The sequence below is a fragment of the Pelodiscus sinensis genome, chromosome 4, assembly GCF_049634645.1.
Source record: "Pelodiscus sinensis isolate JC-2024 chromosome 4, ASM4963464v1, whole genome shotgun sequence".
Taxonomy (NCBI): domain Eukaryota; kingdom Metazoa; phylum Chordata; order Testudines; family Trionychidae; genus Pelodiscus; species Pelodiscus sinensis.
This window is the reverse complement of record NC_134714.1, coordinates 69,573,921-69,588,425: the sequence shown is the minus strand read 5'-3', so window position 1 is coordinate 69,588,425 and position 14,505 is coordinate 69,573,921. Positions and strand designations below refer to the sequence as shown.

The 14,505-nt window shown below is 46.8% G+C and overlaps 1 long non-coding RNA gene across 1 annotated transcript; it reads right to left on the bottom strand.

The window, feature by feature from the left end:
- Positions 1–4,960: 4,960 nt before the first annotated feature.
- Positions 4,961–13,740, bottom strand: LOC112546963 (uncharacterized). Its single transcript, XR_012903192.1, has 3 exons — positions 13,557–13,740; positions 12,966–13,016; positions 4,961–6,962 (listed from the first exon to the last, which is right to left on the bottom strand). It is a non-coding gene; the product is annotated as an uncharacterized LOC112546963 (long non-coding RNA).
- Between the last annotated feature and the right edge of the window lie 765 nt (positions 13,741–14,505).

Below are 14,505 nucleotides of genomic sequence, written 5' to 3'. Positions count from 1 at the left end.
CTATGTGATTCTACTCAGAGCAAGGTTCAGGAAGCTATGTATGTCAATGATGAGGTGCCCTTATGAGGAAGAGAAGGATCTAAGCTCACTCTGTAATAATGAAACTGACCAAGACCTTTCCGATCTTAGGTGTTACACATAAGTTAATGAGAGATTACTTTGAGCAGAGTTTGAAATAGAATCTAGATCTTTAATATGACTAATCCAGGTGTGGTTTGTAGTCACACTGCCTTTCATACAGAATATGCCAAATAAATGACCTTACTTTATCCCACCTGTAAATACACATACCACAGCCAGAGTCAAGAATAGAATCCAGGCTACTTGCTCTCCAGTGTCCTGCTGTCTGACCCACAGGCAATATGTGTGTCAAATCCCCCTTGAAAGGCTTGAATAAAAGGTTCTGGTCATTACTCTGGTAGCTCAGGTGGTAGAAGCATTAGTTGAGGCTCTAAAGGGCCAACCCCCAAATCCTGCTGATGTTTCTGCAGGGGAAGTGGCATTTTACAGTTCTATACATTTTTCCTGTTTTCTTTTTGAGAAAAAAATGGTTTGCTTAAATTATACAATGGGAAACCATCTCAAAACAGGTTTAAAAAATCAGTAAATTATGTGATAAACTAAATACAAATCTTCCATCCTTCTGCCCTTCTTCACATATTTAATTGCTAATGCTACACATTGCGAGGCTTGAAGACTCAGGGATATGATACAGAGGAGCAAAAGATGGTACTTAGGTACTTAGTCATTTAGCTGTAGTAGTCTGAAAAATCATAGACTACTCTGCCACCTTGTGGAATTTCATGATAATGGAAAAAGATTTTCAACAGTAGGTTTAAAAAAGAGATATTGCCCCCATAGTTCATTGGTTTCTTTGTAACTAAATAAGTAAATGGATCTTGAAACTAATATTTTAATCATAGTAAAACTCAGGCTACCAGAGTGATAGAAGGAAATATTGTTCAACAATATAGACATCCAGTCTTTTGTCATTTGCTTTCAACCTCTGAACAGGGATATTAAATTTAGTTTAATCAACTAATCAACTAGTTGATGGATTTTCCATCAACTAGTTGATTAATCAATAAGCAGGGGAGCCACAGCGGGGTTAGCTCCAGCCCTGCTGCGGCTCTGCCTTTTAAATGTATTAAGAGCCTGCTGGATCTTAATACATTTAAAAGGCTGAAGCGCAGCGGGGGGGACCCGGCAGGATCTGGTCCAGCTGATTCCCACCTTATGCTGGGTCCCCCCCACCGCCGCTGCACATCAGCCTTTTATATGTATTAAAACCTGGCAGGGTCTTACACTTTACATTTATGGCTGGTGCACAGCGGAGACCTGGCACAAGCCGGGAATCAGCTGGCCCGGCTTGTGCTGGTCCCCTGCTGCACTTCAGCTTTTAAAATGTATTAAGAGCTGGCAGGCTCTTCCCGGCTGATTCCTGGCTCACACTGGGTCCCCTGCTGCACTTTAGCCTTTTAAATGTATTAAAAGCCTACCAGAGCCCAGGAGCAACATCCCCCACGGGACCAGCCAGAACTGCCTCATGAACCAGAGCCGCTGCCGCACCAGCTAGAGCTGCTGTACAAGCCGGAGCCGCAGCCACCACACCAGCCACAGGCCACAGCCACGGTGCCCACCACTACTGCTGCGCCAACTACAGCAGCCGCTCCAGCCGCCGCTACCATGCCAACTGCAGCCGCCCACGCTGCAGCATTCGCCAGCCCAGGTAGGAATGGGGATGGCCAGCAGACGGGGTTAGGAAGCAGCCCAGGGCAGGGAGCAGGAGGTATCCCGGAGAACTCGGTGTGTTTCAGGGGCAACTCCCTGCTGAGCCAGTGGTGGGAACCACCCGCCACTGATAGGGCCTTGGACTGGGGCCCGATGGAGAGGAAGGGCCCGGGCCCCCCTAAATCCTTATCCATGCATCCCAGACAAGGGGCATTATAGGCTCAGCTGCTGGGCCATATTTACCCTAGACAGAGGGCATTAGACTTGGCCACTGGGCCATATTCACCCCAGATAGGAGGGCATTAAAGACTCTGCTGCTAGGCTATATTTACCCCAGACCAGGGGAGTTATAGACTCGGCCACTGGGCCATATCTACCCCAGACAGGGGGCATTATAGAATCAGCAGTTGGGCCATATTTACCCCCAGATGGGGCAGTATAGACTTGGCCACTGGGCCAGATTTACCCCCCCCCCCCCCAAGGGGTGCAGGGCATGAGACCCCGTGACAATTCCCTAGCTTCCCCCTGTGGCTGACAAGGTCCCCACACACGAGGCAGTGGGATAACCTGAGGCAAGCCCCAGCCCCAGTCCCAGCCCTGAGTCTCTCCTCCCCCTTTCCACCTCCCTCTTTCCTCTTCTTAGGTTCTTTCCCCAGTCCCTCCCAAGTTATATTTACCCAAAATTTTAAAAAACAGTTTATTCTTTTAAAACAAAAAGTCTGCTTTATTGAATCTGCAGGGGAGGTGAGAGGGAGGGGAAGGGAGGACAGGGGAAGGGAAGGGTGTGAGAGGAAAGGTACAGAGGGGCAATGCAGAGGCCCCTTATGGGGAGGCCCAGGGGAGAGTATCACAGGTGTCCTCATCTGAAACTCTCAGGGCACAGCCACCTGATGGACCTGCCGGATGGCAGTGGTGCATGGCTGCTCAAAGGCCTTTTTGAGCTGCTTGGCCTCTGTGCCCCATACTGGCAGGAATGTCTCCCCCTTTGTTCTCACACAGGTTGTACAGGACACAGCAGGCCAACACTGCCTGGGGGACATTCTGTTCACCAAGGTCCAGGCGGGTGAGGAGACATCAGAACCTCCCATCAAACCCCTGAAGATGCCCTCCACCTTGCTGAGCCTGCTGTTGAAATGTTCCTTGGCGTCCCATGTAGGGCTTCATTAGCCATGGGAGCAAAGGGTAGGCTGTGTCCCCCACGATGCACATCAGCATTTTCATGTCCTTGACTCTGAGTGCAGTTGGGGAAAAATGTGCCGATGTGCATCCTCTAGAAGTGGCTGGAGTTCCTAAAGACTCAGGTGTCGTGCACCTTTCCCAACCACCTGATATTGATGTCGGTGAACCAGCCTTAGTGGTCCATGAGGATCTGCAGCACCATTGAAAAGTACACCTTCCGGTTGATGTAATTGGAGGCCCATCCTGTAAATAGCTGGATGCTAGTGCTGTCAGTGGCTCCCCTACAGTTGGAGAAGCCCATGGTGGCAAAGCCAGTGATGATGGGGTCCACGTCGCCCTGTGTAGCAGGATGGTGTTGCTGGCCCTCACCACCTGTGAGAGCATACAAACAGAGAATCACTGGGTTACCAGAACCCTTGGGAGTTCCCCAAGCCCAACTCCTTTCTCATAGCAGGAGCCCTGGCAGGGCTTTATGAAGGTGGGACTGAAAAACCTCCAGGGAGAGAGAATCCACCCCCTTAGGGATTCTTCCCTAGGGAACCCCCATTCCAGTGGTTCACCACCCTCCTGGGACAATAGCATGAGAGTGCCAAACCTGAATAAGCATGGCCACGATAGTCGATCTCTCCATGCCAAACTGCTTTCCAATGGCGTGGTAGCTATCTGATGTGGAGAGTTTCCAAAGTGCAATGGTGATACACTTCTGAAGGGAGGTGTGGGGTCGCATGTTGGTGTCCCATTGCCTGAGGGCAGGGGTGAGTCACTTACAGAGCTCCAGGAAGGTGTCCTTCTGCACATGGAAGTTCTGTAGCCAATGCTTGTTGTCCCACCACTCCATGATGATTCAGTCCCACCAGTCGGTACAGGTGTCCCATCACCGGAAGCAGCAGTGCATGGTGTGCAGGGAGTTGGGAGGGGTTGTGCTGCATGAGCAGCACATGGAGAGAGGTGAGGAGGTGCCCCACAGTGAGCTGAGGGTTCTGTTCCTGTAGTGCCACATGGGCAGTGTGCAGTTACTGCGCCAGGAAGTGTGGTAGGAGGTCTGATAGCTGGTGAGTGCTCTGGAGGAGGTCTGGCTTCATGGAAGAAGTTCTGTGGTGCCTGCAAGGGCAACCAGAGCATGCAGTGAGATGAGTTTGCTGTCCCTCGAGGAGACAGGCAAAGGTGAAGAGTCTGAGACATGGCTGCAGAGTGTAGCCCCTTTAAGCATAAGTCTCAGGCAGCAGCTACAGGATGCTCTGCCCAAGTGCTTCCAGGGGGCTTTACATATGATGCAGCCTCCAATCAATGTGGATGTGCTATTTCGATATAGATCTGCGCTATTTCGATGGGCATTTGTAGTGTGGATGTGCAATTTTGAAATAGCTATTTTGGGAGTTTTTATTCCAAAATAGCTTATTTCAAAGTAAGCGCGTAGTGTATATGTACCTGGAGTGAGCTGGAAGCCTCTTAGGTGTGGACTTATTCTGCGTATGAAAGGGAGGAGCCTTACAAAATTTGTAAATAGATGAATGCTAGTGGGAGGAAAAAACTGAAGGAATAAAGAACATGGATGTGATACTGCATGTACATTGCTGGCTGTTCCCCTTTGTCAAGGAGCAAGGGGAAAGTGCACAGTTTGTTGCATTCCTCACTCTGGATGGGGAGCGCAGGGAGCAGACAAATCTAGACCAGTCCCAGCCGAGGGACACTCACCCCTCTCCTGGCTGTGCCAGCTGGAGCTGCAGCAGCCACAGAGGCACTTCTCACCTGGCCCTCAGCTGCTGAAGTGAGAGAGGGCTAGGGTAGTCCTTTTTCCCTGAGTCAGCCTGCATACTGAACCCCCACATCCCCAGCCCCACCCCAGAGTAACGATTTAAATGAAGAGAAACAAAAATTGAGTTAAGGACCCAAAACACTGGGTAAATCTTCTAGTTGATAAAAAAGTCATCAGGACCAGATGGTATTCAACAAAAATTATTTGAAGCAACTCAAATATGAAAATGCAGAACTACTGAGTGTGGTATGTTACCATTGGTCTGATCCAATATGCCCATTCTTACATTCTTAAGGAAAATAAATCCTCTTTCTTCATAAGAAGGTGAACCCTTTGGATAGTAGGAATCCTGAAACAAGAAGAATCTGGGAGCCTCAAGCAGATTTCACAGAGGGACTTTACTTTTAAATTTAATTTGTATTTGTTTTTAAAATAAAACATAGAGGCACACAGAAACTGTTGAATACCACACAAGCAACACTACACAGCAGTTTAGCATAGGATGTGAAGAACCAAATAGTTAAAACAGAAAGAGGAACTTTGGCCATATAATATAATCATCCCCACTGGAATTTGCCTAAAACACTGGAGCAGCTCTTGGGGGGAAAAAAGCCATAGCATTATCTCACTTTTATTCATCCAGCAGCACATATCCCCTAACAGTGGTTCCCAAACTTTTTGGCATCACACCCCCTTTTTGATTTTTGAGAAACCCTCATGCCTCCTCCCTCCCCCCCAGCAAAACTTGTTGAGCACAACAACAACAAAAAAAGGAACTGACTGGGTCCGAAAAACAAAAATAGCAGCAAAACTGTGGGGGGAGGGGGAGAATTGATAGGGGGCTGGGGCACCTTGCACCCCCCCTGGAATTGCCTAACACAATGCTGAGCACCATCGCAGAGTAAAACATAGCATCTAGAGCCACCTGCATTTTCCTTGGAAGTCTCATATCCAAGGACTAACCAAGCCCACCAATGATTTGTTCATCAGAGTGGATAAGATCTTGTCTCATCTGAAGACATGAAGTGAAAAACTGCTTGGTTTTATTTTGTTTTAATATTTGTCAAGAACTTTGATTTGTAAGAAAGCTTGGGCCACTGTTTAGCTTGTAAGAAAGCTTGGGCCACTGTTTAGCTTGTTCATACAGGTTCTGCAGAAAAGGACCTGGGGGTTACAGTGGATGAGAAGCTAGATATGAGTCAACAGTGTGCCCTTGTAGCCAAGAAGGCTAATGGCATATTAGGATGCATTAAGAGGAGCATTGCCAGCAGATCCAGAGATGTCATTATTCCCCTTTATTCGGCTTTGGTGAGGCCACATCTGGAGTATTGTGTCCAGTTCTGGGCCCCCCACTACAAAAAGGATGCGGAAGCATTGGAGAGGGTCCAGCGGAGGGCAACCAAAATGATTAGGGGTCTGGAGCATATGACCTACGAGGAGAGGCTGAGGGACTTGGGTCTGTTTAGTCTGCAGAAGCGAAGAGTGAGGGGGGACTTGATAGCAGCCTTCAACTTCCTGAAGGGAGGTTCCAAAGAGGATGGAGAAAGGCTGTTCTTAGTAGTGACAGATGGCAGAACAAGGAGCAATGGTCTCAAGTTGTGGTGGGAGAGGTCCAGATTGGATATTAGGAAAAACTATTTTACTAGGAGGGTAGTGAAGCATTGGAATGGGTTACCTAGGGAAGTAGTGGAGTCTCCATCCCTAGAGGTGTTTAAGTCTCGGCTTGACAAAGCCCTGGCTGGGTTGATTTAGATGGGATTGGTCCTGCCTAGAGCGGGGGGCTGGACTTGACGACCTTCTGAGGTCTCTTCCAGTTCTATGATTCTATGATAAGGGGATGGTTGGATGAAATAATATGATCTTGGTAAAGTCTATGAGTCTATGAGTCTATGAGTTTACACATTACCTACACTACCTCAGAAACACAGATCAGCACAAACCAAAAGAACACTGGATTTGAATCTAGATTTGAATTTGGTGTCTAACTAGAACTGGAGTGTAGTACTCTGAAAAAGTGGATCAAAATCAAAGTTCAGGCTAATCTTTTATCAGAAATACATACAAAGTTATGAAAAAATAGTTTTTCATTTTGGAACAAAAAATACTTTCTGATGCTTCTAAAATGTTCCCAGTGGGTTAACTTACTATACAGTAATAAGTCTCAAGCAAAAATAAAAACAAGTCAGTTCAATACTATTTTTTTCCCAATGTCTTGAGGGAAGAAACTGTATTTGCCTGCTGTCTTCTTTTATTTGCATTCACAGTTGAAATCCTTTACAGCATTAATTAGAGCACTCTGGAAAAAAAATATATACATTTTCACTGGAAAATTTTAAAACTTGATATTCCTCAAATATGATACTGTATCCATTTAGTATTAGATACAGCATCTGTCCTAGACCTGCAGGGAGATGGAGTCAATTATATTTGTGTCTTTTCTGTTTCTAGCTAACTATGAATTTATTTATAGGAGGAAAGGTTGCCTTTTGTGCTTGCAGTCTAATATTTATTATTAATAACAATAGGTCAAACCCCTTATGCTTCACTAGCATCAATTCTGGCTTGCCTCATTTCACCGTTAGCAGAACACAGCAAAACTCTTTGTTCATGGGCAGAAAGTGATGCAAGTCCTTGTTGTGATGGCAGTTGTTAGCAGTGACATCCCTATTACCATAGACATCAACAGCCATCAATTTATTAGCAATATGCAAATGTGATTTAAAGAGTGTGCCCTTCACATTCCAGAAGTTTCATATTTCCTGCTTGATTTTCCCTACTCTCTTTCTGTAAGTGGTTCAGGGAGAACTATGGCTCTGTATATCTGGCACTACAGTAAGCTTTATTGTTAAAGCTTTTATGAGCTCTGAAACAAGTATGATGACTGGGCTTAGCCTGCTTAAATGGGGCCCATTCTTGTAAAGTGCTGAACATCCTCAACTATATGGAGCCTAGTCCTGTTCCCATTTCAGTCAATGGCAAAATTTCCAGAGGCAGATCTTCGGAACTGTAACAATCTGTACTTGTTGAGGATCCATCCTCCAGAAAGGTCCAATGAGTGTAGCAGGTAGTTAGCACTTCTCAGGATTTAGCCCTCACAGAATAAAGTACGGGACAGACCAAGCAAATGAGAGGAAATCAAAGACTCTTGAGAGGCATATGTCACGTCCTGATGGAATGTCTGTCAAGAATGTTCACTGGGGTCATTACTTTTGACCTAGTCTGGATGGCAAAATAAAAAGGTAACAGACAATAAAAAGAACATTTTAAAACAACAGATAACTTTATTTGCATGCTGTGGTGAATACACAGCAAGAGAACTTTCACTATTTTTTAATCTTATGTATATGGTTGTTTAGGTTTTCTGAAAGGAAATGTATTAAGGAGTTCTAGAATTAAGATAATTTTCTTAATTTCTTCTCCAAGGTTATTATCACTACCAAGTTTGCATGTGATTGTCAGATGGGACAAACTCATGCATTACACATTCAGTACAATGTGACTGTGATGAAATGTTATTGTAAGGGACTAAGAACGATAGGCCAAATTCTTGTCCTGTATATACCTATGCATCCCTATTAATTCCTGTGGTTTAAAATAGCATGGAAATAAATGAGGAGAATTTGACTCTTTACATATGTGTGTGTACATTCATACACATAAACTATTCAGGTACTTTTGACCTGCACTATACCCATTAATCCATCTCCTCAGGACTTACTCTTACTTTCCAGTCCCCTGAACAGCATCAACAAGTTACCATTACCCACTATCAATTTTTTTTCTCTTTCTTCCACAGCATAAGGACTGTTGCCTCCAAATTACAGACCAGGGGTTCTAGTTGGGCAAGTTTCAGTGATGTGCCAATGATAGATTTTTTTATATATACATATGTCTTAGATTTAAAGTCTGATTCTCCTGGTCCATCAGTGCTAGTTATTTGAACTTTATTCAGTGTGAAAGAGGAGATTCTTAACATCTACACGGAATTTCTGAGATACTTTAGAAGTGGCAAAGTTTTATGTATAGAAAAACTATTTTAGGTCTTTTGTAGAGGATTTTATTGCTTCCTCTGAGCCCTGCACAATGGCTTTTCAGGAAGAGGGATCCAAAAAACAATCACAGTGCATAGTTTTAAAACTCTTTAAAACAGTTGTAAAAAAAAGTTTCTGTAACTTATGTGGCAAATAAAATGTATGTGAGTGGTATAAAGGTTTTATCACCACCCATTTAGGATGATCTGTATAATTCATTTATGGCCTTAATACCTATACCAAGAACACCTCCACACCATTATATACTCCCTACAGACTTGATCCTGTTCCCATTCAGGACAATGGCAAAACTTCCACTGACTTCAGAGTTCAGTGATACAAGATCAAACTCTTGATCAGAAGTGAACAGCTAATGTGTTCTATAGGCAAGACACTCAGCGTTATTTCAAAATATTTAATTTCGAAATACTTATTTCGAAATAACGTGTCTACACACAAAATGCATTTCAAAATAGCATTTTGCTATTTCGAAATAGCGCGTCCACACTGAGTGGACGCTGAATCTCATTTAAGACCAGCCAGAACCAAGTCCGCAGGGCGTCAGGTCAGGAGTTACTTTGTGTGGCTGCTGCCTGAGGCTATCTGAGGCCTGTGCTTAAAGGGACCCCCCCCCCCCCGGACAGCCAGTTCTCAGGTTTCCCTGCTTGCTTTCCTCCTCAATGAGGGACAGCTAATCATTTTGTCTCTGTGTGCTTTGTTTGCCCTCACTCAGGACACCACAGCACTCTGCAACATGGAGCCAGAGCTGCCCCTGGACACTCTGGTGATTCTCTTGGACATGTTGCTATGAGCGTGGCTACACTTTCTGCAGGTTGCCATCTGGGAGGTTCATCGGGGGACTGTCAGTATCCAGGAGGCCCTGCGGGAGAGCTTCCATCCTGAGGAGCACTAAGAGCCTCCCTGGTTTGCTCCACTGGGGGTTTGTGCCTCATTCCTTTCTCATGTTCTTCCACTTACCCCTCCCTAACCCCCCTTTCTGATGTAAAATAAAATACACGTATTTTCATGAACACAAACTCTCTTTATTTAACAAAACTGGCGGGGGGAGGAATGAAACTGGTGAGACTGGGGAAAGAAGGTAGGAGAGGGGAAAAGAGAGGGTGGGAGAGGGGAGGGGGAAACCTGGGAGGAGGGAGCTGAAAAGGGGAAGCAAGGGGAAGAAGGGGGAGGGGAAGCTTAGGGCTCAGGGTTGGGGGTCTCACCAGACCTATTTGATTTTCATGCAAACCTGCTCCTGGGTTCGCATGTGGCCTTTGGTGGCCAGGTGGTCAGCTATCCTGCCAGAGGCAGCCACATTCCTCCATTTAGTGCAGAGATCATGGATGTTGGGGGCATTTCCCCCAAACCTGAATGAGGTCCATGATGTCCACCCTGGACCAGGAAGGCGCCCGCCTTCTCCGGGCCCTGGCAGGCTCCTGGGAGCTGGCAGACTGTTCCTGGGGAGCGGTGGAGGGCTGGCTGCCAGTGGCTTGCTGGCTCATGTTTTGGGACCACTGGGTCAGGGGCAGTGACTGCTGGCTCTGGGCTGACATGCTTGGAGCTGGCACAGGCACTGTGGCCAGAGTCTACCCCTTTAAGGGCTCTGGAGAGCAAGGGAGGGAGAGGAGTGTTCTTGGTTGAGGCCAGAGTGACCACCAGGGCACCCTGGGAAGGCTGGAGGCCCCCTATTTTGAAATAAGTGTCTACCAATTTCAAAATAAGCCCGCTGTTATTTCGATTTAATTTTGAAATAACGGAATGGCTGGGTAGACGCTAGGATAGTTATTTCAAAGTAACGGCTCATTATAAAGTATACCCTCATTGAACTAAAACACTGAATTAAATTCATAGTTTTTGAACAATATTCAGGAAGACCTAGGCTAGTATTGACATTGGTAAAATCCTGATGCTGGTCTATGCTGTATTGACTAAATATATAAAATATTATGATTAATGTCACTTGAGATCATCTCATCTGAAGAGGTGGATTTTGCCCATGAAATTTCATGATACCGTATATTTATATTTGTTAGTCTCTGAGGCTACGTTTAGACACTGGTGCTATTTTGGGATACCAGAAATAGCCTGACATAGCTATTACGCATCTTTAAATGCACCCATTATTTTGAAATATATTTCGAAATAACAGGCATGCTATTCCAGCATCCCTGTAACCCTCGTTCCACAAGGGTTAAGAGACTTGTTGGAATAGTGCTATATTTCAAAATTTGGCAGTACCAAATTTTGAAATAAGGTATTTTGAAATTACCTCAAAATAAGCTATGCAATTTGCGTAGCACAAATTGCATAGCTTATTTCGAGGTAAGGGTGCAGTGTAGATGCACCCAGAGATGCCACAGGACTACTCATTGTTTTTAAAGTTACAGACTAACGTGGCTGACCCTCTGAGATACTTAGACCATTTCATCTATTCTTCTGGGGTCTTTGTGTTATTTTCCTGCATTATGCAGGATACTTGACCAGGTGTCTCATACTTTACAGTGGAGCCATGTGAAAGCTGGAGTAAACTAGTAACTAAATGTCTCTCCTATATGTGGAGTATTATCATTTGTAGTATTCCCAACTGAAAGCACATGTCATTATATTGCCAAGGCTTGTACTGTGTTTTCAAAAAGAGGTGATAAAAAGTTTTTAAAATATTGCAGCTGTCTCTTGAGTGGAGGATCTAGAATCAGGTAGGTCTCATTAATGTTGCACACACTGAGGAGCGCCAATATTTATCTTTGGACAGGCAGCCTTTGCATCAGGTCAGCTCTGGAGATACAATACACAGCCTGACATTTACAAGAACCTTCTAGAATTTACTTTGGTCATTGTTATTAATGAAGCAGAAGTTCAGATCACGTAACCAGCGGGAGTTTTAACTAATTGGCATTGATATCCTCATAGGTCCTAATTAACACAGCAGAAGACTGAAACCTCTTGCTTGATGAAGGGAAGAAACTCACTGAGAAGAATCTTCACCTCATGTCCAGCTTAACATCATGCATTTATGAAGTGGATTTTCCCAGCCTTGCTGTGTGTTTGGCCACTTTGCCTTATTTTTCTTCTGCAAATCACCCGAGTAGGTATTTTCTTTGTTCAGATGGTAGGACAAAATGATTCAGAACTCTGGACTCAGTGAACTAGGGAGTATCATCTAAAACAGTGGTTCCCAACCTTTTTTATACTACGGACCAGCAAACCCATTCACAAACTTTGGATGGACTGGTAACATTTTGTTTGAATGTTTGCGTATTAATTACACAAATAATGGATATTCAAATATGCAAATAAAATGTTACCAGTCCACCAAAAGTTTGTAAATGGGTTTGCCAGTCTGTGGTATAAAAAATCCTGACCCCCAGAGCCCTCCCAGTGTCAGCCCTAGAGCCCTCCACACCTCTACTATCCCCCAGCACCAGCCACTGACCACAGAGTCCACTGCAACCAATCCCCCCTCCAGTGCCAGCCTTCTGTTTCCAGAGCTCCACTTCACCCAACCACCCCAGGGCTCCCCCAGTGACAGCCCCCTGTCCCCAATATTAACCTTGTCCCCACTGCCCCCCAGTGCCAGCCCTATCCCCATAGCCCCCTCATTACTAGCCCTTCCCCAGATCCCTCCAGTGCCAGCTTCCCATCTCGGATGCCCCAGTGTCAATCCCTGCCTCTTATGGCTCCCCTCCACTTAGAGCTCCCCACCCACAAAACCCTCCAGTATTAGCTTTGCCCCCAGAACCTCCCAATGCTAGTCCCCTCCCCCCCCCCGCCTCTTAGAGCCCACCTCCCCCGCATTACTCCAGCACTAGCCCCGCCCCCTCCCCTAGCCCTGTGCTGCCTCCCAGCTGCCAGCTGAGCGCTGTTGCCCAAGTTGTTGCTGCTCTAAGGGAACTGCTCTTCCACAGTTGGGAGGAGACCCTGTCCCTGTTTGGCAGTGGTTGGCTGAGAGGTGGGTCAGGACATGCCTCTCCCAACAGCCGCGGTGAGAGGGGAGGCACTGGACGGTGTATCCCAGCCCTGGCCCCCAGAGCTGCCACAGCCCGGCAGCCAGTGGTTCATGGCCTGGTGCCGGTCTGCAGACCAGCAGTAGGGAACCACTAATCTAAATCTACTGTTTTGTATTGATAAGATGGCAGCTGCACAGTAAGTAAATCTTGCAGTGAAGTTAACTTGGTAGGTGTTATGATCACATACAATATTGCATTTCTAATAGTTTATAAACAAATCCCTTCAGATCTTGCCTGATATTCAGGGAGTTGACATATTACCTGTGGCAACTTCTCCTCATGCTACATTTTCTTTTGATGCAATGTTTCTTTCTAGAAGAATTTATTTTTATTACCTCATTTGAAGGGAGAGAAAAAGGACAAGACTGGAACTCAGGAACTCTGCATTTTATTTCAATTCTGCCACATATTTCTTGTCTAATTTTGTGAGAGATACTTAATCTCATTGTCAGGGGGCGCTCCCGGGACCGCCTCCCCCCCACCGTGCCTCAGTGCTCCAGTCGACTGTCTTCACTCGGTCCACCGCTGGACCGCCTACAGTCTGTCTCGGGTGCTCGTCACTTGCCTCACCATCCCGCTCCCCTGGATCAGCCTCGAGCTTAAAGCCTCCGTTTATAGTGCTGCCGTGCCCCCTCGTTACAGCGACCAGGGGTACTGCGGAAGGGAGAAGGGGGGGCCCGGACCCGCCCTCGCTCACGGTCCCCAGCCCAGAGCCCTAAGGACCCAGATCCGAGTAGGATCTGGTCCGGTCAGTGGGGGTGAGCCGCCGAAACGCACCGACCCACCAACCACACCGGCTTCCGCCCTGGGCTACTTCCCTTCCCCCGAAGGCCCCTCCACCATGGAGCTCACCTTCCCCTTTTCAGACAGGATTGCTGACGAAGGAGCGACCACTCTTGTCCGCGGCTGGCCGCTTTCTCAGGGCCCGGACCTTTCCTCTCCCAGGCTCGGGGCTCCCCTCCTGGCTGGGCTGGCGGGCCTTTTGAAATGGCCGCCGCTGCCCCATTCGCCCTCTCCCCGGTGCGGGCCGTGCTGACGCCTGGCCACAGCCCTGCCTTACGCCGGCGTCCCTGCCTGACGCCCCCGATCTGGGACGTCGAGCACCCCGCCCCCTTCCTGGGAGGCGGGGCCTTTCCTCGCTCCCTCTGCCCGCCCCGGGGCTTCCCCGATGTCGCCCCGCCTGACGTCAGCCCGGTGCGACGGCCGAGTGGCGTGAGAGCAGGCGGTGCAGGGGTGAGCCTCCCTGCCGCGGCGGCTGCCCGGTGCTTCGCCAACAGCGGAGGAGGGATGGGGCAGGGACGCCCCGTCACACTCATTCTGACTCAGTTAATTTATCTGTTAAAAAGAAGGTGGTGGGAGGGAGGATAACAATATGATCTGTTGCCTCCCATTAGTGTTTTAAGGCTTATTTCATTCGCTTACCTTAAACACAATGAGAGTCTCAGATGGAGAACATCATAGAAATTCTAAATAACATTTAGAATGTATGGAAAACGTTTTAAAAATTAGAGCAAATGTGAATCTTTATGGAAACAGTATGCAACAGATCATGCTAGTGGTCTTACATTTATTTAATTATAGAAACCTTAAGTATATCATTGAAATTCAAGCCTTGTAGTAGGCATCCATTTTATACTGCTGCATTTCAACCAACCTGCAGCCATGCCACATTGGGTGATGTAGTGGATTGGTTGGCAAGTTGAGCCTCTCAAGCGGATGGGCCACTGCCTTGTGAGGTAGCCTACGGTCACACCTCTCTAGGAAAGGGGAGAATTAGCTATGGGGAGCAGCAACACTTGGC